Here is a 25,602-nt window from a genome sequence, read left to right on the forward strand (position 1 = left end):
TCGAGGGAAACATGGTGATATTGACATCTGTCGGACACCGTGCGAATTACTAGCTCGAGGTAGTTCACAGATTTAGCATTAGATCGTGCTACATTCCTTTCGATCACGTTCTCGAATGTTTGAGAGATATTTTTGTTTACTCGTACTTCTCGAACTTTCTCGTTCATTAGGTTTTTCATATAAATACCTGTCGACTCTCCGGGTCCGTCAGTAATCGAAATAACTGAAGGGTGTTATGATCAAGTGTTTGCGAGGTCTTGCGAAGTTCAGTGAATTATTTTGTTGATTTTTAGTCCTTGTGCATAAAAATGGAAAGATTTTTTAACATTAGTAAGAAGTATGGGAGTGAAGAAAAGGATGGCGATCCACAGACCAGTGGAAAAGTTGTGAAAAAACGGAAATATCGGAAATATGACGAAAGTTACCTAGATTTTGGTTTTACTTCAGTAGATATCAATCATGAAGAGTGTCCGCAATGTGTGTTTTGTCTAAAAGTTTTGGCTCCAGAGTGCATGCTTCCTAGTAAACTAAAACGCCACTTAGAGACCAATCATCCTAACATGGCTAGTAAGTACCGTGATTATTTTACCAGAAAGTTAAAAGAACTGAAAGAACAAAACGGTACATTTTTGAAACAAGCATCAATACCAAGCAATGCTTTGCTAGCATTCCTGCAAAGTGGCATAAAGAGACGCGAAATGTAAAAAGTCTCACACCATCGCAGAAGAACTGATTTTACTGGCTGCAGAGGATATGATGAATATGGTTGGTGGATTTGCGGGAAGATTGGATAAAGACTGTGCCTTTATCCAACAATACTATCAGTCGTAGAATCCAACACATGGCCAAAGACCTCAACGATCAGCTAATTGAAAAAATGGAAGGAATTCGAGTTACAGCCAGATGAGGCGATAGATAGTAAGAAGGATGCCCATTTGATTTGCTATATACGGTTCGTGAATGGTGACAAAATTGTGGATGACCTCTTTTGTAAAAGTATTACTGCAGGTACAAAAGCTCAAGACTTGTTTGAAATCTTTGACACTTTTGTGTGTGAAAACAACGTAGACTGGACTAAGTGTGTTGGCGTCTGTACCGATGGTGGTCGCTCTATGTCTGGCTATTACGGAGGATTGCAGGCACTCGTACGAAGCAAAACTCTTGATGCACTGTGGACCCACTGCATAATTCACAGGGAAGCTCTTGCGTCAAAGCACCTGAGTCCCCCACTGAACCTAGTCCTGGAAAATGTGTTGAAAGTGGTGATCTTTATAAAAACTCGGCCACAGAAGGCGAGGTTTTTAAAAAAACTGAGATGGTATGGGATCTGAGCACGCAACTTTGCTATACTACTGTAGCTCGCGATGGCTCTCCCGTGGGGCTGTACTGTCCCGTGTGTTCGAATTACGACAAGAACTCTACTCTTATCTCGAAGAAGGACACGAATGTGCTAAAATCTTCTTGGATACTGAATTTTTGTCAAAATTAGCATACCTCTGTGTGGTCTCTTCGAAAAACTGAAAGCGTTGAATTTCTCTTTGCAGGGAAGAAACATGCACATTCTAAAACTCGCAGAGAAGGTTTTAGCATTTAGAAAAAAGTTACTACTATGGAGAAGAAAAATGAATGCAGATGGTGGCAATGACTGTTTCCTTCTGTTGTAACAGTTTGTTACATCCAATGAAGTTGATTTGACGCACGAATTAAAATTGTTTTTGAGGAGAATCTAACACAGTTCAGTGACTGGTTTGAAAATTAATTTCCAGAAGATATGGAGAAATTTGCATGGATCCAAGACCCGTTCAAGGCTAAGGCCCCATCTGAATTTACCTCTGCAGAAGAAAATGTTAGAGCAGTCTTGTGACAAGACTTTAAATACAAAATTAACAGCATGGAAATGAGTTTTGGATATCAGTAAAAGATGAATATCTGCTGCAAAGTGCTAAAGCTCAGCGAATCCTAATTACATTTGCGATATCATATCTCTGTGAAGCTGGGATTTCGACGGTTGCTGTGGTAAAAAAAAATATCGCGCGAAAATTAATGTGGAACAGGAAATGAGGGTGGCGGTGTCCAGTCTGATTCCAAGGTTTGAGAAGCTGTGTAGTGCCCAACAGGCGCACACATCCCATTAATAATTGTGGTTATTTAAAAATGAAATACAAAATATTGTTTTTACTTTCAATTTACGTGTATTATTCTTTCAAATGGCTACTGTGTTGTTAGGAAATAAATATTTGTTAAGTATTAATTTGTTTGGACTTAACTACTTAATAAACGGAACTGTTAGGTTTTCCTTTTTGCCTAGGGGCGTCGTGGACCGAGAAGGTTTGGGATTCGCTGGTTTATACAGTGTTACTGTCAACGCTGTAACGCATTTTATATGTAGTTGTCTGGGTATCAACAGATTTTAATTTATTTAAAGCCAGTGGCCGATGTAATAAGCAAGAAAGCAAACCTGTCGTTTAAGGCTTGAGTGAACGTGACAATGGTTGAACTTTGATACAAAGCTAATCATGATGGAATTTCTTTTATTCCATCAAAAGTTTGTTTTAAATTAGATTAAATGATAGTGGTAATTGACAGTTTAGTTTCGTGAGTAAACGGTTAGGGTTCAAAACTACCTTGTATTGCTGATTTGTAACACTGAATGTGGATGGTTCACTCGTGTAAAACATGCGGTGTTACATTATACATACACAGTCATTTGTTTATGATAATATAAAATGTGTCACGTGCTTGTGATTATATAAAATGTTTACATATCTTGAGAGTCCTGCCTCCAGTGGACAGCGGCATGTCTGCAGATTTATCTTGGGACTTTATAAGTTACATTATTGTAATTAAAATATTACAAATTTCTGGTAAATTATTAAAGAATCCGTTTATGTTTGCAAACATAAATTCCTCTTTTTTTTTTTTTTTTTCCCAAAAGCGTTGGCTCAGTAGTAAATTTGTGGACTTGTAACTTTAAATATCTTGTTTCAATATCTGCAATACGAAAAACAAAGATTGCCCAATTAAGTGGCTTTGTGCTTAAAACAAACAAAACTTTTTCCGGTATTTATTTTAAAGTTTATTGTTTATCATTATTTACATGCTATGAATGTTTTTTATTTTCACTGTTTTAATATTCTTCTACTTTTTTGTAAACTTGTATAATTCTGTACTTTTTAGGGGTTTGAAAAGAACACCGTCTTTTGACCACTTGTATCAAACGTGCTCAACTAAGGAAACTGTAACAGACGTAATGATATAAACGCACAACGATCTTGTTAAAAATTCGTTGGTAAATTTAGGTTATCGTAGTCTCTTGTTTTGCTGCTCTTGGCTGCGTCTGTATTGCCACTTCAGTAACGCTTTCCCTTTGTATGTTGTTAATATAGCTAGTGTAAACTTACATCGAAACAATTCTGTTGAACGTATAATAGAATTAACACTCATTTAGTTAATTAGTTATTTAATAATATTTGTTTTCCCTTTTGAATAATTAATAATGTTATAGAAAGTGAAGCTGAGTTTCCTTGGTGCAAAAAACGCATGCAGTTTTCAAGCCTACATTTTGTAGGTTATAAATTAATTTTAGAGGTTCTTTGTATTCAAATACCATAAAGTTTAATAGCACCATCTTGTAAGAGCCACAATAAAACTCTGTATCACTGGATTAAGTTATTTGAAAGAAAGAGACAGAATAAAAATAAGGAAAATCGTGGTATATGTGTAGGAAAACAAATATTTATATACTTAATAACTAATGATAGTTTGCAAAGTTTCTTCTGTACGTAATAAAGTAGAAGGGTTAACAATTAGCTTGTTTTGAAGTGTACATAATTTTTTTTGGAAGTGCGTCATTTGTCTTTGATTGATTGACATTTTATGTCGTTATTGTCATTTTTCAGAATTTAAGAGCGTTTATCAACAAAACTGATATAATCGGGTAAACGAACGAGTGTCTTAAACGTTTTGCGTGATTTCAGTTGGCGAATAAACCTAAGATGTACAGTTGGAATACTGAAAGTGCGTCAAATACACCCTTCACGTGATCTAGACTTCATTTGGATTGGGAGTTATGTTATTACTGGTCAAAATTAGAAATTTATTTGTAGTAATATTTTACAGTAAAGAGAGATTTTATTTTTAAAAACACACGAATAATTATAGCTTTTACCTTGTCATGTTCATCTTTTACGCCACGTTTCACTAACTCAATAATATTCATTTTATGAATACTTCGTATTGCGTTGTTGAATATTTTCCAAGTATATGGGGAAAAATTCAAGACAAATAATATGAATTTCCAATACTTGAAATATATCGTTATTGAAGTTTATGGAATTCTAAAGCATTTGGTTTGAATATTGGTTAAGAAACAAATGTGAATAGGAAGAAACTTGTTTAATTGTTTAGTTTTGTGTATTTTGTGGTTTGAATATGGTTTTAAATGTGTAAATTATCAGCACGATCTGGTGGAAAACATGCGTAAGGATTAGTTCTATATTTGCTAGTTTCATTGTGGTTTAAGAAGTGTAACATAGCAGCATGGCAGGTGGAAAACCTGTACACTGGTTTAATTCTGCAAATTTGTTGGTTTGAGGTTTTAAACTTGGAATCATGATTAGGAGGAAAACATGCTTAATGTTATTGTTTCCTATTTGTTGATTTAATAAGGTGAACTCAGAAGAAAAATTTTGAATTTTGTACAGCGTTCTTGTTTTCTCCGCAATGACGAGAAACCCACTCGAAGTAAAAATGTATCTCACGACTTCTGTTATGGGTAGTAATACTTTTACTAAAATAAAGCAGAGAACAACATTTCGACCTTCTTAGATCATTTTCAGGTTAACAAAGAGTTTGCAACTCACCGTTGTCGGGCGCATGTCTTAGGGACGAGAATGTAAATGTGTACGATATTGTAGGTGGCGTTTCCGTTAGATGTTAGCTTATTAATTAGTATAAGTAAAATTGTTTTCCTTTATATTGATTTAATTTTGGTTTTAGTTGTTGTATTAGTAGGATTTCTTTGATTTTGTGTTTGTTTACATTTGCTTCCCTACTTAGTATCTGGATGTTTTCTATGGTTGTGTTTGTTTGATTTGCAATGTTCAAAAACGTATGGTGTTTTTTGCTCTTTAAATCTAGTTTCCATTTTTCTGCTTGTTTTTTTCAGTATGGAAGCCGTGGCAGTTGTTGCATTGTATTTTATAAATTATGTTGGTGTTGTGTTTGTCAATGTAGTTTTTACATAGTATGGACTCTAGTTTTGTACCTGGGTTTTGAATTAATTTGGTGTTTACTGGAATGTTGTGTTTTGTTATAAGTTTATCTCAATGTTGGTAATTTTTTCGCTGATGTCGAGAACATATGGCATGCAGCAGTATAAGGTTTTGTAGTTTGTTCTATCTTGGGATTTATTGTTGTTTGTTTGTTGGTCTAGATGTGTGCGTATAACTTTTTCCACGGTTTTTGGAGGAAATTTGTTGATGAAGTGTTATTTTATTTTGTTGATTTCATCGTTAATTTTATCGAGTGAACATAGTTTTGTGGCTGTGTTTATTTGGTTTCTCAATATGTTAAGTTTTTGTTTCATGTGTTGAGTCCCAAAGAGTGTATAATCCAGTATGGGTGATTTTTCTGTGGATTACTGTTTTGAATTGTGTATCGGTTTTTGTGATCTTAAGGTTAAGAAGTCCTATTTGGTTAGTTTTTTTCTGTTCTCAGGCGAACTTAGTGTTAAGGTGTATAGAGTTAACGTAGTTGAAAACACTATGTGTGTTCTGTAGATGTGAATCCAGCAGTTGTATCATCAACATATCTGTACCAGTATAGTGGTAGGCGTAAGGCTGAACTGATCGCTTAAGATTCAATCTGTGTCGTAAAAATGTTTGCTAGAACTGGTGACACGGGATTCCCCATACTTGGCCATTTATTTATAGGTAGATTTGAACATTGAACATAAAGTTAGTTTTAGTGATAGTGAATTGCAAACTTTCTTTTTTAACCTGAAGATGACCTAAAATGGTCGAAACGTTGTTCTCTGCTTGATTTTGATAAAAGTGTTAATAACTATACCAACCATCCTGAAATACATTATTATTTTCTATTTATTGGTGAAAGTAGTTTAAGAAGCAAAAGTTAACTTTTTAGTTAGAAGGAAATTCCACACAAAGTTTTGAGTTTTTTAGTATGTCTTGGTTGAAAATTTTCAGCATATCGAAAATCAACAATGTGGTCAACAGGAAAACATTTGTAATGATTTAGTCCTGTGCTTGGTGATTGAAGTTTAGATATAAAAGCGACACTTGCGAATGTGGTCACAAATAAAACAGTAATTGCTCTTGGGTTAAGTATGCTTCGATAACTGTCTCAGTTTAAAGTTAATTATATATACTTAGTTTTAGTTAATATATATATATATATAGAAATGTACGTAACTTATATTGTTAAATCTGTATCGCGAAATTTATGCTTTATCACTTAAGTTGTAGAAGATTCTCAAGTATATTAATCAACAATGTTCCGTGTGTGTATGTAAATACTAATTTTTGCCAATATTGTTGGGGCAACTGAAATTTTTAGAATCTCGCTCGCCTTATCCGACGCGCCAAGAGATATTATCTATTGTTGGTTCACTACAGTTGGTATACTATAAGCCTCGGAAATTATAACTGTGATTAACGCTTATTAATCTTGAAACTTCAGATACTTGACTAGGAAAGTTGATAGATTTTGAATATTACAAACTGTTTAACTTCAGCTGATTAACATTAGACGCTAGTATTTCTACGAAGACATTGTGTAACTTCAGGTGTGAAAAACTCGTGTGTGATCAGGGAAGAGCGAGCTAGCTCCCCATTAAGCAAATTGTACCTATATCAACTTAGAATTAATTCGTTCGTCGTGAACCCTCGATAATGTATAACGGAAGTTGCGGATCGGATCGAAGACTCGATATGTTTTGTAAATGTGTAGAACTTTTCTATATGTCAGTATTTGTAATAACCATTATTATAAATTGTATTATAGTTTATATAAAAATGTGTGTAAGAAATAGTATTGTGTGTATCAGTCTTGTTGGTAGCATAATAAATTTTACACATTTCTACATTTAATTAACTTGTAAATTTAAATTAAAATTTAATTTAGGTTATTTGAAATCGTAACACGTAACATAATAAAGTGGGGTGGGGTTCGACTAGTATAAATTATAATACTCAACAACAACAAAAAAACGGTATAAGCTTTAGGTTCTCTTGGCATGTAATTCACTGCTTTGTCACGTACGTATTGATGTGATACTGCAAAATTAATCCTCTACTAAGCTTTAGCTTTTTAAGTTAATGGTAGTAAGGGAGGATGTTTATGATACATGAAAGCACCACTCTTACGAAACAATGTACAGTAGTTGATCCTAAAATGCACATTTATTAGTTAGTTTTTAAACGAGATTACAATTTATTCTTTATTTTTACAGTTCGGTGTGACCTAGTGGTTATAATGCCCGATATGTGAACATGAAGGGTTATGGTTGGCTGCCTGATGTCTCAAAAAACGTGCTTCGCACTTTGGAGCTGTGCATGTTTTATAACAGTGATAGCAAGATCCTAATAATATTTGGTGTTACAAGAGTACCCCGAATTGTTGACTAGTTGCCTTCCATCTAGTTTATCGGTTTCATATCAGGTTTGGTTGTTGTTTAGAATTAAGCACAAAGCTACACAATGGGCTCTATGTGCTCTGTCCACCACGGGTATCGAAACCTGGTTTCTAGCTGTGTGAATCTGAAGACATACCACTGTCCCACTGGGGGTTTCAAATTAGGGACAACGATGCTTCAATAAGCCTTTTTTATTTTGCACAGAATTTCTGAAACAGTCAAGTGTTGCAACTTAAATTAATCATTGTGAGATTTTTTGTCATTGTAGATTGTATTATATTTACATCTGCTGATAGGTGACAATTTTTCAAAACTTTTCAGTTTTTGAATTTTTTGGTTTAAAATTGTTAATTTTAATATCCGTTTTTATGAGTTTAAGAATTACGTATTTAAAATATATATTGAGTGTGAGATTCGTATATTATATGTTTCTACCGACGGGACAGCAGTATGTCTATTGAATTACAATGATGTTAAAATTCAAGGTTTGATTTTCAGTGGAGGACATAGCAGATAGCCTTATGTGGCTTTGCTTAAAATAAAAGATTCAATATTTGCAGTGCTACAATTTGATGTTTTCGGAGAGTGCCACGAATAGCATTGTTTTCTGATATTATCTTATCATAGTATCGTTATGGTCTTTTTTGGTATACAGTTTGCTGATTTTCGTGCCTGTTCAGTGATTTGGAATATTCAGTTGATATCTCATGTTTTTACCTAGTAAATAAATTTCAAGAGCTATATACAGGGGAAGTGTATACCTGACCGACGTAAATACAATTCCTTCTTATAACAGGTGCCCAAATCATGAGTTGGATTTTTCATTTTACAAATTTTTCCCAGAAGTGAAATTGCCGAGATTTCCTCGACAGCTTAGCGCAATTTTAACCTTCTGCGATTAATTCCATCGCTTTTTTTTCAGGTTACATGTGTTCTGCGGGCATTTGATGTACTGTTATTGTTATAATATCAATTCACGTCAAGTATTAGTTTTACATTGAGCGAAACAGATAAACTGCTACCTACATTTCATTGAAAGTTTTTACATGTAGTCAACGGAAACAAAAACGTAAGAAGCACATTGCCAAAAGAACATAACTTTAGTGATATACACACGTACCAAAACAGACGCTAAGAAATTTGTCAGAATTGTGTTTTTATCGGCATTGTATTCACAAAATAGATCTTGATTAAACAAAGCAGACAAGCCTTAGCTCCTTGTAATCTAATTTTTGTACAAGAAATTACTAACCTATGCAGCATATGGTACTGTTAAGTAACAGGCCAAGGACTGAAATTTTGAGCAATTTCAGTAGTTGGTAGAAACTGTCAGAAGCCCGAGCTCACTGGAAAACCAAAAGACTTTTAATTATACTTTCATAAAAGTAGAGATTAGGGTTATAAATACATTACAAGTAAATTGTTCAGCAGACATCAGCTCAAATTACATCAGAAAAATAGGGCATACTACAAAGGTGCATCTTTCGAAGCATGGCGATCGGAATAAATAAATATATTGTAACCATAACAGAATCAGTGGAATACAACACTAATTGATATATGTTAATATAATTAAACACGAAGTATCATTGAACTAAAACTGTCGTAATCTCGGAACCGAAGCAGTAATTTGATCGAACACTACTAGTAATGTGCCCTCCAGTGGCTCGACGTTAAGACTTGAGGGCTCATTCCGGTAAATGCCGAACTTCTGTGGTCGTGGCAGACACAGCATGGATAGCCCATTGTGGTTTTTGGTTTTGCTCTTCGCAGCAGTATATCCGTTGACTGAAACTGAGAAGTCGTAATACTTTCGTTTTTGATTAAATGAAGCTTCTTGAAACTTTACCACGTTATAAATTGTGTATTTTCGAGGTCCCTCGAGATCGACATTCTGCTCGAACGTTTATTTAATTAATAAACAACAACAACAACAAAAACTATAGCAATTCCATTTTGCGTTAAAGACGTATTCTAAATTGAAACGAATCTTAAACAAAGATAACATATACTTTAAGGTACCAACTTACTATTCAACTATTTCTGTGTAACTTATATCTAAAAGGTATGTTATAATGGCCAAAAGTTTGTAGTTATGTCTAATTATAAAAAGAAGAGGAAAGTCAAGTAATTTTCTTTTGACTAATAATAGTAATTTTATAGCACCAATTAAAGCATAATAATCACACTTAACGTCGTTTGCAAACCATGTGTTATGTATATCACTACTCTAACATGAAACATTTTCTGAAGAATAGTGCGTTGACTGTCCACAAATAGATGTGGTTAATGAAACATCATTGTTAGGGATATTAAAAATGTTTATAGTCAGAATAGTGAATTGTGATATGTAACTTGTAATTATTTGCACATCACATAGTCTGTTTGTGATTGATACAAGACTAGGACAGTGGGTCCGATAGCTTTAATCACATCATGCAGTTAATTCTCCAGTTCATCGGTCTGATACGTAATGTTATCCTGTGTCATATAAGCTTATATTAATGTTTTACTTTTTATGAAACTTCATAGATTGCTTTAAATAATTTCCTTGATAAAGGTCGTTTATATGCTAACAATGACCAGGTAAGAATATCCATAACTTACGCAATTAGTATAAGTAAGAACACGTTGACTGGCATCAAGTTCCTGTCATTAATTTAAAACTAAGGGTCGATTGTCTGGTCAAATTTGTGAAATTTTAGAGAGAGTTGTGTTTTTACTGCTGGAGTCATTAAACTTAGTGTGTTGAAACGACACATTGATGGGCTCTATACATTTTTCATTGTAGCAGTTTGTATGTAAGGCTGTAGCGTTCTGACATTACTTTGCTTTACGTTATCCACATTTCTTGGTTAGAGATACGAATTACCTCTGTTGTTTGAGGTTATAGGTTTACTTTCATCAATATATTACGAACTTCCTCCACCAGGGAATTGTCAGTTGAAATGGAAGACTTAACCTTTTTGAACTTCCTACATATGTTAATCGACAAGGAAAGTAAAGGTTCTAATTCCTTTCGAAAGCAAATCATTAGTTTATCGAAAATACGCCCTTACCAAGATACTTCAACATTTTGTAAAACTAATAGTATTTTTAAAAAAGGGAAGAAATGGGAACAGTTTTAACGCTCTGTACTTTGAGGTTAAAGTCGAACATTCAGTATTTGTTTTTTCTCAAAATGGTTTGAGGATTAAAGCATGAAAATGATATAGTTATCAGGAAATTCACACACTGTAACATATCGCTGAATTAGTAGGTGTTCAACAATGAGAAAAAATTAACAAAATATACTTTCTTTTATATTTGCTAGAAAAAACAAAGACGAATTTTATATAGTCTTACATCCTTGTCCATATTATCTAGAAGAGGAAGAACGGACACTTCTCTTTTAACTAAGGAAATTAAAATTCGATGTGTGTGTATACATATAACGTCCGATTGAAACTTAAGTCTAAACTTTAATCGAGAAACTATATATATAGATATTATACCTTAGAGTTTTTTTAAACAAGTATAAAAAATATTCAAAAGACTTGGAAAAATACTGGTGAAATGTATGCGATTTTCTCTCATGTACAAACTAGTATGATGAACAGGTGTAAGTAAGTACTTGGCATTCACTGACTGGAGAAAATGGTACTTCCATTGGATTTGATATTTAAATTGAACTTTAGTACATGTTGTCTAGCCCATTCCCTCGTAACTTAGCGATAAATATAAAAGTTTATAACTAAACATGTGGTTTCGATACCAACGATTGGCAGAATACAGCTAACCGAATTGTGGACCTTGCATTTGTATGTAAATTTTATCTGTAGAATTCTACATTTTTTATGTATTTGTGTATTTGCGAGTTTATTTCGAAATTTCATGTTTAGTTTTGTAACTCCTTGGGTGTTTTGACTCTTATAGCATTTCTAAAATGCTATACATTTTTCTTCTACAATGTACTGTTGAAACCTGTATTTTCAATAGTTCACAGAAAGAGCTTCTCTTTTAAGTGAGAAAGTATGAAGATTTTTTCTTAATATTAAAATATCTTTACTTCGGATGTGTCGAATCATGTTCAGAAACAGGTGATTAATAAAATTATAATATCATTATAGTCTTGTGCAGAGCAGTGGAGACAAAGATTGCTACAGTTGCTTGGATTTAAAAACTACTGATTCTTTATAAAGTTGTTAGTACATCAACGCTTTGGCCAATGTTGCTGTAATTAATTATTGATAAGTTAGAATCAGTAATTTATATATGCAAACAAAGACAAATGTCCAACATATTACAAGTGTATGGAGTTGTATTTTAAAACGAGTAGGACATTAGCACTGCCCCTAATTTTGAACCACAGAGCAGACAACCAGTCAGCATAACCCTCCTGTCCACAGCTCACACTAAGGGATCGACATCGACTGCCACCCTTATAACGCAACCATAGTTTAAAGTGTGAAAAATATTTCGTGATGTTGTGCGAATTCGAACCCAGCTTATCAATTCAGAAATCCGGGACTCCACAGTTTGCCAATCCGCGTTAAGCATTAAGTGAATTAAAAACAAAATATGAACAAGTGTCTGTAAGAAAGAAATATTGTTGTAAGTGACGGCTAAAAAAATAAACATTTACTATTAAGTCGTTTCACTTGCAATAGAACAATGTACCGTAAGACATAATTGCAGATACGATATTGTCTGTTACCACAACTTATTTATTCCCATGTGTGTAGAAACTTACGTTTGCCCACTTGTACAGTTTTGTTCAGTTTTCCTATTTCGTGCCCCACAGTGACACAGTGGTATGTCTGCAGACTTGCAACGCTAGAAACAGAGTTTCGATACCCGTGGTGGGCAGATCATAGATAGCCCATTGTATAGCTATGTGCTTTACTTCAACAAAATTCTTACTTTGCGTCTAATATTAATATGAGCGCTCTCTTTAAACAATAGTGTATTGCTTATTCTTATGATATGTCGTTTAAAGATGGCGGTGACTGTTTTGTTATAAAACCTGTTTTTGATGCGTGAGTATCAAGATTCTTTTGCCACATTTCATAATGTTATTCTGCGTTTGAAATGTACAATATAGAAAGGTATTTACAAAACAAATTCCTACTTATCTTCTGCACACTTTACGTATCAGCTAATGAAGTCGCAACTTGCTCAGCAGTGCCAGTCGCATGATTACATACTGGAAATTGGATTATACAATGAAATTGAGACACCTTTGCAATTATGAAACCATTAATGCTCTACATATTGCTTACTAAGTTGCTTGTAAGTTTCTCACTGAGCTATAATATTAGCGATATATTCAGTCATGCGGAAGGAATGCAGTTGTGAAAAGGCTCGCATCAGTATAACGTAGTGTTGAATTAAGAAGATGTACATATACAGAACCAGAGAAGAAAATAGCACTATTAATCTAAACGCCGATCTCCTGCTGCTCACACGATGAATGACAATGAAACTGATAGAATTGATGAAGCTGTCGTTAGTTTTACAAAAAAAACAACAACAAACCCTGCCATCATCATCATCCATGAGAGATATCTATTATTTCAAGGTCTGTAACAAAAGTTCGTTAGGTAGTAGGAACAATAAGTAGTACTTAAAACAGTGAAAACTACTGGACATAGCATAAACTAACCTACAGATTGCTGTTATAAGAGTTACGTGGAAAATGTCAGTGCTGTTAGAAACTCTTGTCAGCCTGTCTTATACAGAACCAAAGAGTCGATTCTGCTGTCGAAAAATGCGTGCCTCAAATGGTAAACCAACCCATTACACACCAACAGGTGGTAGAGTCCGAAGGTTTAACACAAGAGAGATATCTCTATGGTAAAAATAGACTGAAACAGGTGATGCAGCTTTAGACTTTTGACAGTTCTCTGAATGTCTGTACTGACAATATGTATATACCGACTGAAGTAAGACACATTATAACATCTGCCTGAGGAATAAAGTATACTATTTTCGGTTTCAGCATTACAGTCACAGTGAACCAGTAGTGTGTATGTTGTGTGATGCTTACTCACATAGTATCAGTGTGATACTTGGGATTTAACCACGTAAAGAACGTAGGGTCAAAGGTTAAGCACGAAGCCGTTACGGAATCATGACGTTGCGTATTGAATCAATGAACAAAGGTGGTACATGGACACTGTTGCACAGTGCGTGATATGTGATATTTTTTTATGGGCGGTTTATGGATGAATTAAAAAAATGTTTTCTGGTAATTTTTATGTTTTCCAAATTTGTGGAATAAGGGGAATATTATGTAAATGAAAAAAATCGAAGACTGAGCAAAATTTGCATATTATAGACTTGTTGTTTGTTACCATTGTATTATATGAAAGACTGGAATTGATGGTGGTGTTTTTGGAGTACAAAACTATACAATGGGTTATCTGTGTTCTGTTCACCACGGGTATCGAAACCCTAAAGTCCGCAGACACAACACTATGCCACTGGGGACCTGAAATTGTTAAAAGTGTTTATCAGTTTCCATCTGTACAACATTAAAGTATAATATTTATATACACGCTAAATATGCTTGAACAAGGTCTCCGAAAGTGATCTCTTTATAGAGAAAATAAAACTAAAATTAAGAGTAAGAGATATTTATATTTCTTTCTGTCTTACGTTCATATGTCATTCTGTGTTATAGTGAACAAAGTGCATATTCCACTCGTGATTCATTGCATGCGCACGTTTTACTAGCGCTGCGACAGTATAGATTTCAACTTTAATAAGAGTCGCTAATGTGACGCCATTTTAATGTGTTCCGACTTATAAACAAGTTACTACTGTATTGCGGTGCGAGTGGTTATAAAACAGGTGATTCCTTCAAGCGGCTTATGAACTCCTTTCGGGTAAATTTTTTATTTTAAAATTTATACTGGAGCGTTTAATGGATAATTTAATTTTTTACCAGTTGAAACATTTCAATTCACAACATTTTGCTCTATAAACTGTATCAAAAGACCAACTATAGTAGATAAAACTAAAGATTCTACAAAGCAGAATATTTGCGCATAATATGAAAAAAATTGAACGCGTATTTGATATGAGTTACATCACAAATGTATCATTTAAACTTGAATATAAAACGCCTGTATAAATTCCAAATGAAAGGTCTAACGAAGGTTTCGTACGTCTTTGAACATTTTAATAATTGCAACAAACTCTTAAGTCATTGAATGCATTTAATATAGTCCTCCGGTGGGATAGGGGTAAGTCTACGGACTTGCAATGCTGAAATCCGGGTTTCGATTCTCCTCGGTAGACTCAGCAGATAGCCTAAAGTGGTTTTGTTATAAAACAATTATATAGTATAGTGGCAGTGAATAAAATGTTATTGTCGAATGTGCAAAACATGTTTCATCAGTGTGTGTGCTAAGATTATTAATTTAATGTTAAGTAGCACATTAATAAGAAAGTTGGTATTAAAGTCTATGAAATCTTTTGCATTTAGAGCGTAAATTTATTTGTAAATTATTAAACGTTTTCGGGGTTTTATACTTGTGGGAGAACAGTTTTATTTGGCTAATAATGACGTGTTTAAACCTAATAAGTGGAAAAAGTTTAAGAAAAATACTCATCAGACATCAGTATATTGCGGAATGTTCTCTCACCGCTACATTAAATTAGCCAGCTTCTCTTTCTGTTAAATTAGTTAACAAATGTTTATGAAATAACAAGCCATCAGAACGTTGTAACGGGAAATTACAAAATAGTAAGTTTAAATGAAACGAATAAAATCGACGTTTTTCATAGGGACACAGTCGTAAACAAATATTTTTTAATTAGATATCAAGTTTTTAATTATTTGTTTTTGATTTTTCTCCTATTGTGGGGCAGGACACATTTGCTATCTTTCTTAATATTAAAGAAATGATCAATAACATCGACCGAACATCAGTCCACAAGAGGAATAAGGGTGTTGATGGGATCAATATATTTGAATTACAAACACATCAAGAGTGTTCTCATAATCATTTTTAATGGATGGCAGAGAATAATTGTTTTAGAAGTAATTGATGTTTTAAGGTTAATGTTAAAACACAACAATAAATGAAAACGAATCAATTATACCTAAAAATGAATGAGCATATGACTTAAGAATGGGGTTCTTCAGTTTTAATGTTACACATAAAAGTAATGATAACATAGTTTTATCGATCGCCTTGTATTGGGACTTTGTATGGCTATTATATATTTGTTATCGTTGTTGTTGCATGCAACATGATAGGTAGCTAAAAATGGAATGGCAAGGCCATTTTACAGTATAGAATTAGAAATAAAACAGAAAAAGTTAGTAGTAGAAATGTCTGGTGAACCAAATTTAAGTTATACAGGGTTGAGAAGAGAAATTCACATTTCGAAAGCGCTACGGTTTGTCGGAGAATGTGTTAGCACTCTGTATGTAGGGATGGCACGGATGCTTCCATTAAACCAATACAAAAGCTATCTAGATTTTCCTTTCTAAAGATCATCAAAGGCTAAATATGGAGAACTACCTGTCATAGTCGCCATATCACCGATGTATTATGCTGCTTTTCAACTATCCGGAGCGACCCGAAGTCGATAACCAGCGATAGTCAAAACCGAGATTCCTTATTTTTTTGTTCATCATCATCTTTCTTCGACGGGTCTAGCGCCTGTCTAGATCCAGTAGTAACTATAATTTTATAATCATATGATAGAGCAAAACAGTCTTTACGATATTTAACTACCCACTGTATTATTATTCCATGCAAAATTTATAAATCTTTAGAATAACTCAGTGACTTTAATTCACATATGCCATCTTATAAAAAAAAAAAAAGGTAAAGAATTATGTATTAGGAAAAAAATTTTCGCTAAATAAAAAAGCTATCTCAGGCTGGCTACTGAACTGAAAAAAAAAAAGAGAGAAAAGGACCAAACAAGATAAGGATGTAACTGGACATATGTCACTGGCAAAACAAATCGAAACAATTTCTTATCGTAAAATGCTACCCTATTGTAAAAGAGTAATAAAAGTAGCATTCTAAAGGAAAGGTATAATAATGAAAACTGTGATTCTTTTTAAACATCAAGTTTTGGATAGACAAAGTGAAAAGCTGGTACGTGGGGAGTTTATTCTCCTTGTAAAGTTTGAGGTGACTTAGTCTACTTTATGGTCATTAGCCGAATTAAATGATATGTCCACTTCTATGCCCATCTTATTTTGGTTCCTCTTTTCAAATTGAGTAGCCAGCTGTACATTTTTTATTATTATTTAGCGATACATTTTTCCTTAATACTTGTAGTATGATGTAGATTGTTCCTTGATAAAGTTGATGTAACGAAACACCGCGGAAAAAATATTTCATCAAGCTATTAGCAGTATTTGTGATTAATTTGAGTGAAACTGAAGACTGGCATGCTTAAAGTCATATTAATATTAGCATGTTTGTAGTTTCAGGCTTAAATCAATATTTCGTATTTGAGTAACGTTGGATTGTATTGTTAGGACACTCGATTTACAACCTGCGAGTCGCGAGTTCGAATCCTGTTACATCTTTGTCTTGGAGGGGGGGGTTATAATGTGCGATTAGTCTCATTTTTTGAGTAGTCTAAACGTTAGCAGTATGTTGAATAGCTGCCTTTCCTTTGGTTTATCACTTCAAAATTAGCGATGGTTAGTGTAGATAATCCTTGTAGCTCTGCGCGAAATCAAACAGACAAACTTGTGGTTTTTAGTCGAAATCGGAGAAGGATAGAAAAAGAATCCATTTACAATTAATTACCTCCGTCACCAAAGTGAACAGAGGTCATGTTTTCACCTCCATTGTGTGTTTGTCAGTAAGGTTTCTCGAAAACAGCTGAATGTATTCAAACGAACGTTGACAATGACCCAATTTACAAGTAACAAGTTTTGTAGAGCCAAAGTAACGAAAATAATAAAAAATAACTCTACATCTGTTAACATGGGACCTATTTTTAACACTATTTTTTTGCTGTGTGATTCAGTCAAAAATGATTGAATTTTGGTGAAAGTTGGCGAACATATGTAGAATATTATTCCTCATTATACAGCCCCAAGTGATCCGTTGATAACGATATACAAAGGACGCATTTTCATATTTTTTGAGGGTCGAATATGTTCAACTCGTTTCCTGCTGGTACAGCGGTAAGTTTATGGACTTACAGCGCTAAAACCAAGGGTTCGATTTTCCTCGGTGGACTCAGCAGATAGCCCAACGTGGCTTTTATCTAAGAAAAACACGCACACGATCAACTGTGCGTGGCAGAGGTATGCTCTGCACTGAGTGCCTTTCTAGTTCGATTACGTTTTAATAATAATTCCCCTTGTAAATATCTCGGAAATTATATATGATATCTAAGAACTTTGTTTTGATGAATCGTACATCTAACGTTACCAAGATACATGAGAAGATGCCAGATTATTAATTTATTGAACACTTTAATCTAATGCAATGCATGATTAGTTGGTTTTTTTGCCAGGACTTACTCGATTTGAATTATTGATGTTTTGTTGATTTCCTTAGGCAAATAATTTTTTATTCGTTGTGATGGATTTACTTTATATGTTTATTTTGATATCGCTGTTTGTTTCAGTTAAATACGTGTTTAGAAATGCATGCAACTTGTGCTGTTAAATCGGTATTGCGAAATTCCCGCCTATACACTGAAGTTGTAGACGTTTTTGAATGTAAGAATCAACAATTTATATTTTACGAAAGCACTAGTGTATTTTTTTCAGTATTGTTGGGGCCCCCGCTAGTACAGCGGTATGTCTCCGGATTTACAACGATAAAATCAAGGGTTCGATTCTCCTCGGTGGGCTGAGCAGATAGCCCGATATGGCTTTGCAATACGAAAACACACAGTATTGTTGGGCAAACTGAAATACCTAGAACCTTGCCTAAATGTTTATAAACCGACTCACCAATACACATTATAAATATTTTGGTTTGCCACTTTTGGTAATTATAAACCTCTTAAGTTGCGACTACGATAAAAGCTTATTAATTGGTGCGGTAGTTTCCGAGATCCGAGTTTTGGACATATACATCGCAAACTCCATTATAATAAGAGATGTAGGCCTGTCCTCGAGTATACAACCCATGAATAAATAAAATTCGTTTTCAAGGATGAATATTTTAATAGTTGAAACTATTTTAAACACGTATAAGTTATAAAATTCACACAAATCGAATCTTTCACATGACATTTTTTTTTGTTAGATCCTAAACAAACAAAAAGACATTAAGCATGCGTAATGTAATCTTGCTAATAATGCTATGTAGCTTTAGTACATTCTGTTAAAACAATACCTGGTTACATCGTTGCAGAACTTGTCGCTATGTCCGACCATTTGACGACAGTGCATCTTACACTAACGATGCAATGTTATTTCCATTGCAAAAGACGCTGTCGCGAGGCTGTTATGTCCAAATCACACCATACTTCCTTGCTTGCTTTCCACAATCTATCTAGTTTATGAAGATGACGTTTTCCCAGCGCCGGTTTCAGTAATGTGGCTGCACCAATTCGACGTGACCGGTTTGTCTTTATATGGAATAGCATGAATACCCGTTTCATTTTCCAACTAGTTGACGTATGTAACGGTTGAAGGGGAGGTATGATTGGGAAGCCTTATTTTGACGAACCCATATTCTGTCGACCTCGTTTTTTTCTTATGGAGATCCTTGACATTTCATACTGTTGTGTGGGGTACGTGGACAGCTTTTGTAACTGACTTTTGTTTTCGTGGATTCTCATTTGTTAGTAGAAGATACACTTTGCTTATCACGGCTCGATGCTGTTTGTTTTTGTTTTTCTAACTGTTTCGGTATTGGTGCCCCAAAACGACACACACACACACACACACCTTTATTTTCTAATGCCATTAAAGGATAAGCGATATCCTTATATGGGAAAGTATAAATACCCGAACTGGACACTTGTATGATCTGAGTGTATGAATATTTTGCTTTAGGAGATACTTACATGTATTACCCACCACCCAAAAAATAAAGAAAAGAAAGTGATCAACGAAAGACCAAAGAATGTCAAAATATAGTTCTAATATGTTCTAATTTATTCCGTTCCGCAGCGGCTGTATATTGGCTATGGTTGCTACTTGACTTATTTATTTGCTTATTCAAAATCGTTTTAATATAATGTACTCAATCCTTCGAACATTACGTACAATTTTTGAACTACAAATAAATATATTTCTGTTTTGCCATTCTTGTGTACATTTTGCAAACAAGCCTATAAATTTGTTCAATATCGTATATTTTCGGTTTATGGGTTTGAGTTTAATAATTGATAAATAAGTTACAAATGTTTAAAACAACAGCCGTGAACTAGCAAATCTAATGTAGACATTTACGTTTCTGTTTAATTCCCTCTGCAGTCAGGGTTATATAAATGTTTTGCATGGAAACATCTTAATTTATATTTCGATATTTTAATAAGTTGCATCAAATTTTTTATACATGGTTCTTTCTTTTCTTTTTTTTTTTTTTTTGGGGGGGAGAAGAATTTAAATTGCTGTTGAGAGGCGTAAGAAAGTTTCCAGAGAATTACGAGAGTGCTTCCATTTCACTCAAATCGCCCCCTTGTGGCACAGCGATATGTCTGCGGATTCACACCGTTAAAAATCGGGTTTCGATACCCGTGGTGGGCAGAGCACAGATAGCTCATTGTGTAACTTTGTGCTTAATTCTAAACGAGCAAAAATAACTGAAACCTATAGTAAACGCAGATAACTCTCGAGTACCTTTGTGCTAACTTCAAAACAAATCGATGAACATGAAGTGAACTTTGCATAATTCTCTCAACTTCACTTTGAATAACAGTTTGAAAATCCAGCTGTAGACTTACAGCTGCGAAACATGTTCTAAAGGAAGTATAGACGCAGTATATCAAAAAAGTATTTCATTCTGGACATCAGTAATTATTCTTTAAAGTTCGGTGGTCTTGACTGCCTCCTGTTTTTTGTGTGTAGTAATTCAATGTTAAGTCGGTCAGAATGTATGTATGTATGAGGAGAGGCTGACCAGAATTTTAAAGAAGTTTTTGATCATGGTTGAGCTCCAATGCTTTCCATTATAATAACTTTCGAAGATTTTGGCAATATAAAATTTTATTTGTTTCATATTTCACTGGGATTTCTTTCACAAGTACATTTGAAAATCTGGACCTCTACTGAAGTAGATTGAAGGATATTCTGTTAGGTTTATGGGTAACTTGGCAAAACAGTTACTTCGGTGCTTTAAAGAAACTACATTGTGTAATTTAGTGTAATTACTTTTTGACAGTTTAAGGCTAGATTGATTCATGGTAGAGTTAGCTTTCTGTTTTTAAAGATTTGTTGTATTCTGTTGCCATGCACACGATTGAATTAGTGGTAATTAAGTTTCACACAGTAAAGTGCGTTAGCATTCAATAACAGTAGCAGTCTTTCTCTGATTAGTGATACCTCTTCCAGAATGCTTTTAGAATCTGTATAGCAGGCAGCTTTTCGACAGGTGTGGCGTATTTTAACTTACCAGCTCGTGTCTGTGTAGTCGTTGTAAGTTAGCTAAAATTGTACCATTTTTAGCAGCGGCATAGTGGCTCATCAAACGGGTCTTAGTTTTTTTTGTTTAAAGTACAAACTTTTAGTTCACAGTTCCGCCATCTCTCGACAGATTTGAGATTTGGTTACAGTTTTGGATTGAGGTCAAACACATTTTCGATTGATGTATCTGACCGTGTCCAAGGTCTCATAGATTAATTTATCCTAATCCTGAGAGTAGACTCGTAGAGATCCTAATGAGTCATAAAAGAGAAAGAACCTTTAAGCTAGAAAGTGTAATGAAATATTACTAAAGAATAGTTTTTAACAGGTAAAAACAATTTTCCATCGAGAATAGTACAATAAATTATCGACACTATTGTTTTTCTTATACCAAAGTTGGTTATGAACTAAGTATTATTTGGAATGAATCTTTAAGCAGTTGTTCAGTAAGTTAAGTTCGAAGCCTAAATATTAGAAAAAAATACGGTTGTGATATTTTATCACTTACTATAAACAAAATGCTGTCATCAGATTTGTTGTTTTACTTATACGGCCTTTTGCTTTTGTCTTGCATGTTTTAGTCTAGTGTACTTCTGTTGAATTCACATCAGTAAGTTAAATGAAGCTTCTATACGAAACGTATACGAATTCGCCAAATATAATCTCCACGTGAAACGGAGGAAGGAGTGACAATATTGTTGTTTTCCAACATAGTTTATACAAGATTAGTGTTACAAGCTTTGAAAATATTAATACAACAATAAACTATTTTAGTTAGTAGCTTAAGTAAGCCTTACCTACACTCTGAAAATCCTTTAATGGGAAAATAAAACAAGTTTTTTGTTTTACTCACATGGGGAAAATATTGTGTTACTAGACAGATGAGTGAATGTTAAGTATTGTTACTTTTTGTTTCCATATTCCTAATCTCAGTATGCAGTGTTAAAAGGTACAAAGTTGACAAGTTGGCTAAGAAAATATAGTTTGACATGTGTACAAAGTTTGACCGTGTCTGATAGATGGAATATCCTTAACGTTTTTGGGTGCTGTGTCCATAGGCATTTTTCGTCATGATATTAATAAATAGTGAATTACTGAAAATGGACAATGTATGTATATTTTTTTTCTAGGCTAGAATCTTATCGTAGATATCTCGGATTTGGTATGTGTGCTAACTTTCATCATTTGTTATATAGCTCCAATCTGAGCAACCGTGTACGACTGATGTAATTTAGTGTTAGAATTGTTTACTTACTGATGTAAATATGTATTGTGCGTGATCTGTAAACACCCGTAAGAGGGCAACACATGTCACGTTATATTTATTTTGCAGTTGCTAATGCTTTTAATCTGAATTACATATTACAGATCTGAGTTTATTTAAAGGCTAATTATATTTTAAAGGAAAAGAGCGCCCTGTGTGTATAGTTAGTAGAAATGTGCATTGTGAGACACTTACTATTAATATTTCGATTAAAACATCACAGTAAAAATATTCTGTCACTTTCTCGAGCTATTTTGGAAAAAACGGACATAACAAGAAAGCAGACTACTGGTGGTCTAGGTTAGCTAGTCACTTTAAGGTGTCATGCAGATTTCGTTTGGTTTGTTTTGAATTTCGCGCAAAGCTACATGAGGGCTATCTGTGTTAGCCGTCCCTAATTTAGCAGTGTAAGGCAGCTAGTCATCAACACCCACCGCAAACTCTTGGGATGCTCTCTTACCAACGAATAATGGGATTAATTATAACATTATAACGCTCCCACGGCTGAAAGGGCGAGCATGTTTGGTGTGACAGGGAATGGAACTCGCGACCCTCAGATTACGAGTCGAGTGCCTCAACCACCTGGCCATGCCGAACCACAGACTTCGTAATGGCCTACAACATATTGGGTTGAAGTAATAAAAAAATAATTAAGAACATATATATAACTCGTTTAGTAATTATGATTAGTATATCAAAATACCAACGTACTTAACCATTCTCAGAGTTGCCAACTATTTCAAATGACTGAGCGTAATGATTGTAGACACAGCTTTTTATCATTTGCGGCTACTAGGCCTGACCAATGTCTCTAAGCTGTTTATTGTTATATTGTTATTATAACTATTATTATTTATTACTGCTATATATTGCTTATTTATGACTGTGTTTTGTGTATTTAATAAATAAATTTAAAAAATTCTTTTGAAATTCTTTTTCATATTCTGAATTATCACTCATAAATGTCGTTATCTTCATTGTTTTTGTCTTCGCTTCAGCCTTTTGTTGGTGAGATGCCGATTTTGTATGTCTGGAATAATGGTTTATCCCGCCATGCACCACAGAAAAGTCGATATGACAAATTGTACAAAACGGATGACTGTCACTGACTTTTGATGCAATGACTGGATATTTTGCATTATACTCTTTCCTAATTTTTTGATTCACAGTTTTAGCCCTTTTAGATTTGCCAGAAACAAGATAATCTAGTGAACGAGGCCTCTTTTTTTCCAACTTGTGAACGATCGCATTGGTGTTTCTATGCCGTTTAGAAAACAAGAAATATTCATCTACGTGAGCGCTGATTGGCTGACAAGCACTGATGACGTAACTATGGATTTCCCCACGTTCCCAGTATGGAGAAGCACCTCACTCAAACTATTGGTAGATGTCGGAGATACAAATATTTTTTATTATTTCAAGCACAAACATGATTATTGCAAGTAGCCATTTGGACTATGTCTTTTATTTATTATCAAAATTTATTTATATTTCACTAGAAATTTTCTTTTTACCTCTTTCAAGCCCTGGGGGAACAATTTATCACTTTATTGTATAGGCCTATATAATATATAATAATTTGGGAGTTGCAACAAGTCGTAATATTTGTCTGTATAAGCGTATAGTCGTAATGATTACGCTCAAATCGTAATGGTTGGCATCTCTGCATTCCACAACTGGCTGCAAACCGTTGGGTTTAACATTTTGCCATTCGAACCATCTACGAGTTTTAAGTAACTTTGTGCACAGTGATTTTTATGGAGTTTTCAACAGTGTCATCACTTGTAGTAATTGTTTATTATTATTTAAACATATTGTAAAAATAAAATTTATTTTCATAAATAACATTTTATAAACAAAAAATAAATGTTTCTTTTCACCAAACCGGAAAAGATAGACTTAAGCACGTCTTATTTACAGTTTTCGTTTGGAACAATTATGTAGATACGAATTAATGGACACGAAAATATTGTTATTGTGTGATGGATCGAGCGATGGATCGAGCGAGGACCGTAAAGTTAAGGGTCCATGGTTTGCATTCTGTTGGATAAAATGGTACTTTGCATTTTGGTACTCTAGGTGGTTTATAAGAGTAATCAAATCCTACTGTTCATTTTAGTGTAGAGGCAGTGTGTGCTTTTAAAATAGCTGCCTTCCTTATAGTCTGCCATTAAAATATTGCTCATAGCGAATATTCGAAACATGGTTATTGTGTAATGTGTACAAATTCGTTCATGTATGCATTTTCAGTTTCACCAACGTGAAGTGATTTGTAAATAGTACATATCACTACATAAGTGAACGGTTTATATCATTTTATAATGAGTACCATTTCCTACAGAGTTAACTCTTTTTTTTTGTGCTTTTGAAACAACAACAAAACTTCGACAATAAATATCCTTTCATCTGTGGAATAATTCTTTAAGATTTTGATTGTTTTTCGTTGCTGGTATTTCCGTTTCCATTAATAAAAAAAAGTTTTCAGTCAGGATTCTTAGTGTTATCCAACTGCTTCAGTTTATAATCTCTGAAAAATATCATAACGGTGAGTTGTAAAATGATCAAAATGTTCCCAGTTTTTTGCTGGTTGTATTAAATTTAATTTTTTGTATTACACATACTAGCATTGTTAAAAAAAATTACATAAATTTGTCTTATCTTTGAACTTGAGTACAACTTTCTTAACATAATTGCTTGTTTTAGTATGTTTCTTTACTTATGTGATTTAAAAAATAAAACAATTTTCAAAAAAAAACTTGAGTTTGAACTAAATTGAGGGTAACTTAGTGAGATTAGTAAAAGTAAGTTAAAAGTCGAACGTTTACCTTTACGGTACAGTACCCAAATAACCTATAAGATATCACTTTTTGTCTTTACATGAATTGTAAAAGTAGTAAACAAATACAAACTAAAAGTCAAATGTATGTATAAGTCTAAGATAGTAAATTTCCCATCGTTAACAATAAATTTTCTTGCTTTTTGCCATTAATACATGTTTTGGTAGCTCAGGAATATTCTCTTTGATTAATATAAAACATTTCCTGTGTAGATACTGTTCAATTATTAATGAAGCATGAACACATGTCCAGTATACGAGGTTTATTTATTTTCAGCAACATCAGTGTA

General features: G+C 33.8%; 1 protein-coding gene across 10 annotated transcripts in view; it reads left to right on the forward strand.

The window, feature by feature from the left end:
• Positions 1 to 25,602, forward strand: part of LOC143226005 (disks large homolog 1-like) — a 169,568-nt gene that overhangs the window by 15,048 nt on the left and 128,918 nt on the right. The gene's annotated exons all lie outside the window — the stretch shown is intronic.

The sequence above is a fragment of the Tachypleus tridentatus genome, chromosome 9, assembly GCF_004210375.1.
Source record: "Tachypleus tridentatus isolate NWPU-2018 chromosome 9, ASM421037v1, whole genome shotgun sequence".
Classification (NCBI taxonomy): domain Eukaryota; kingdom Metazoa; phylum Arthropoda; class Merostomata; order Xiphosura; family Limulidae; genus Tachypleus; species Tachypleus tridentatus.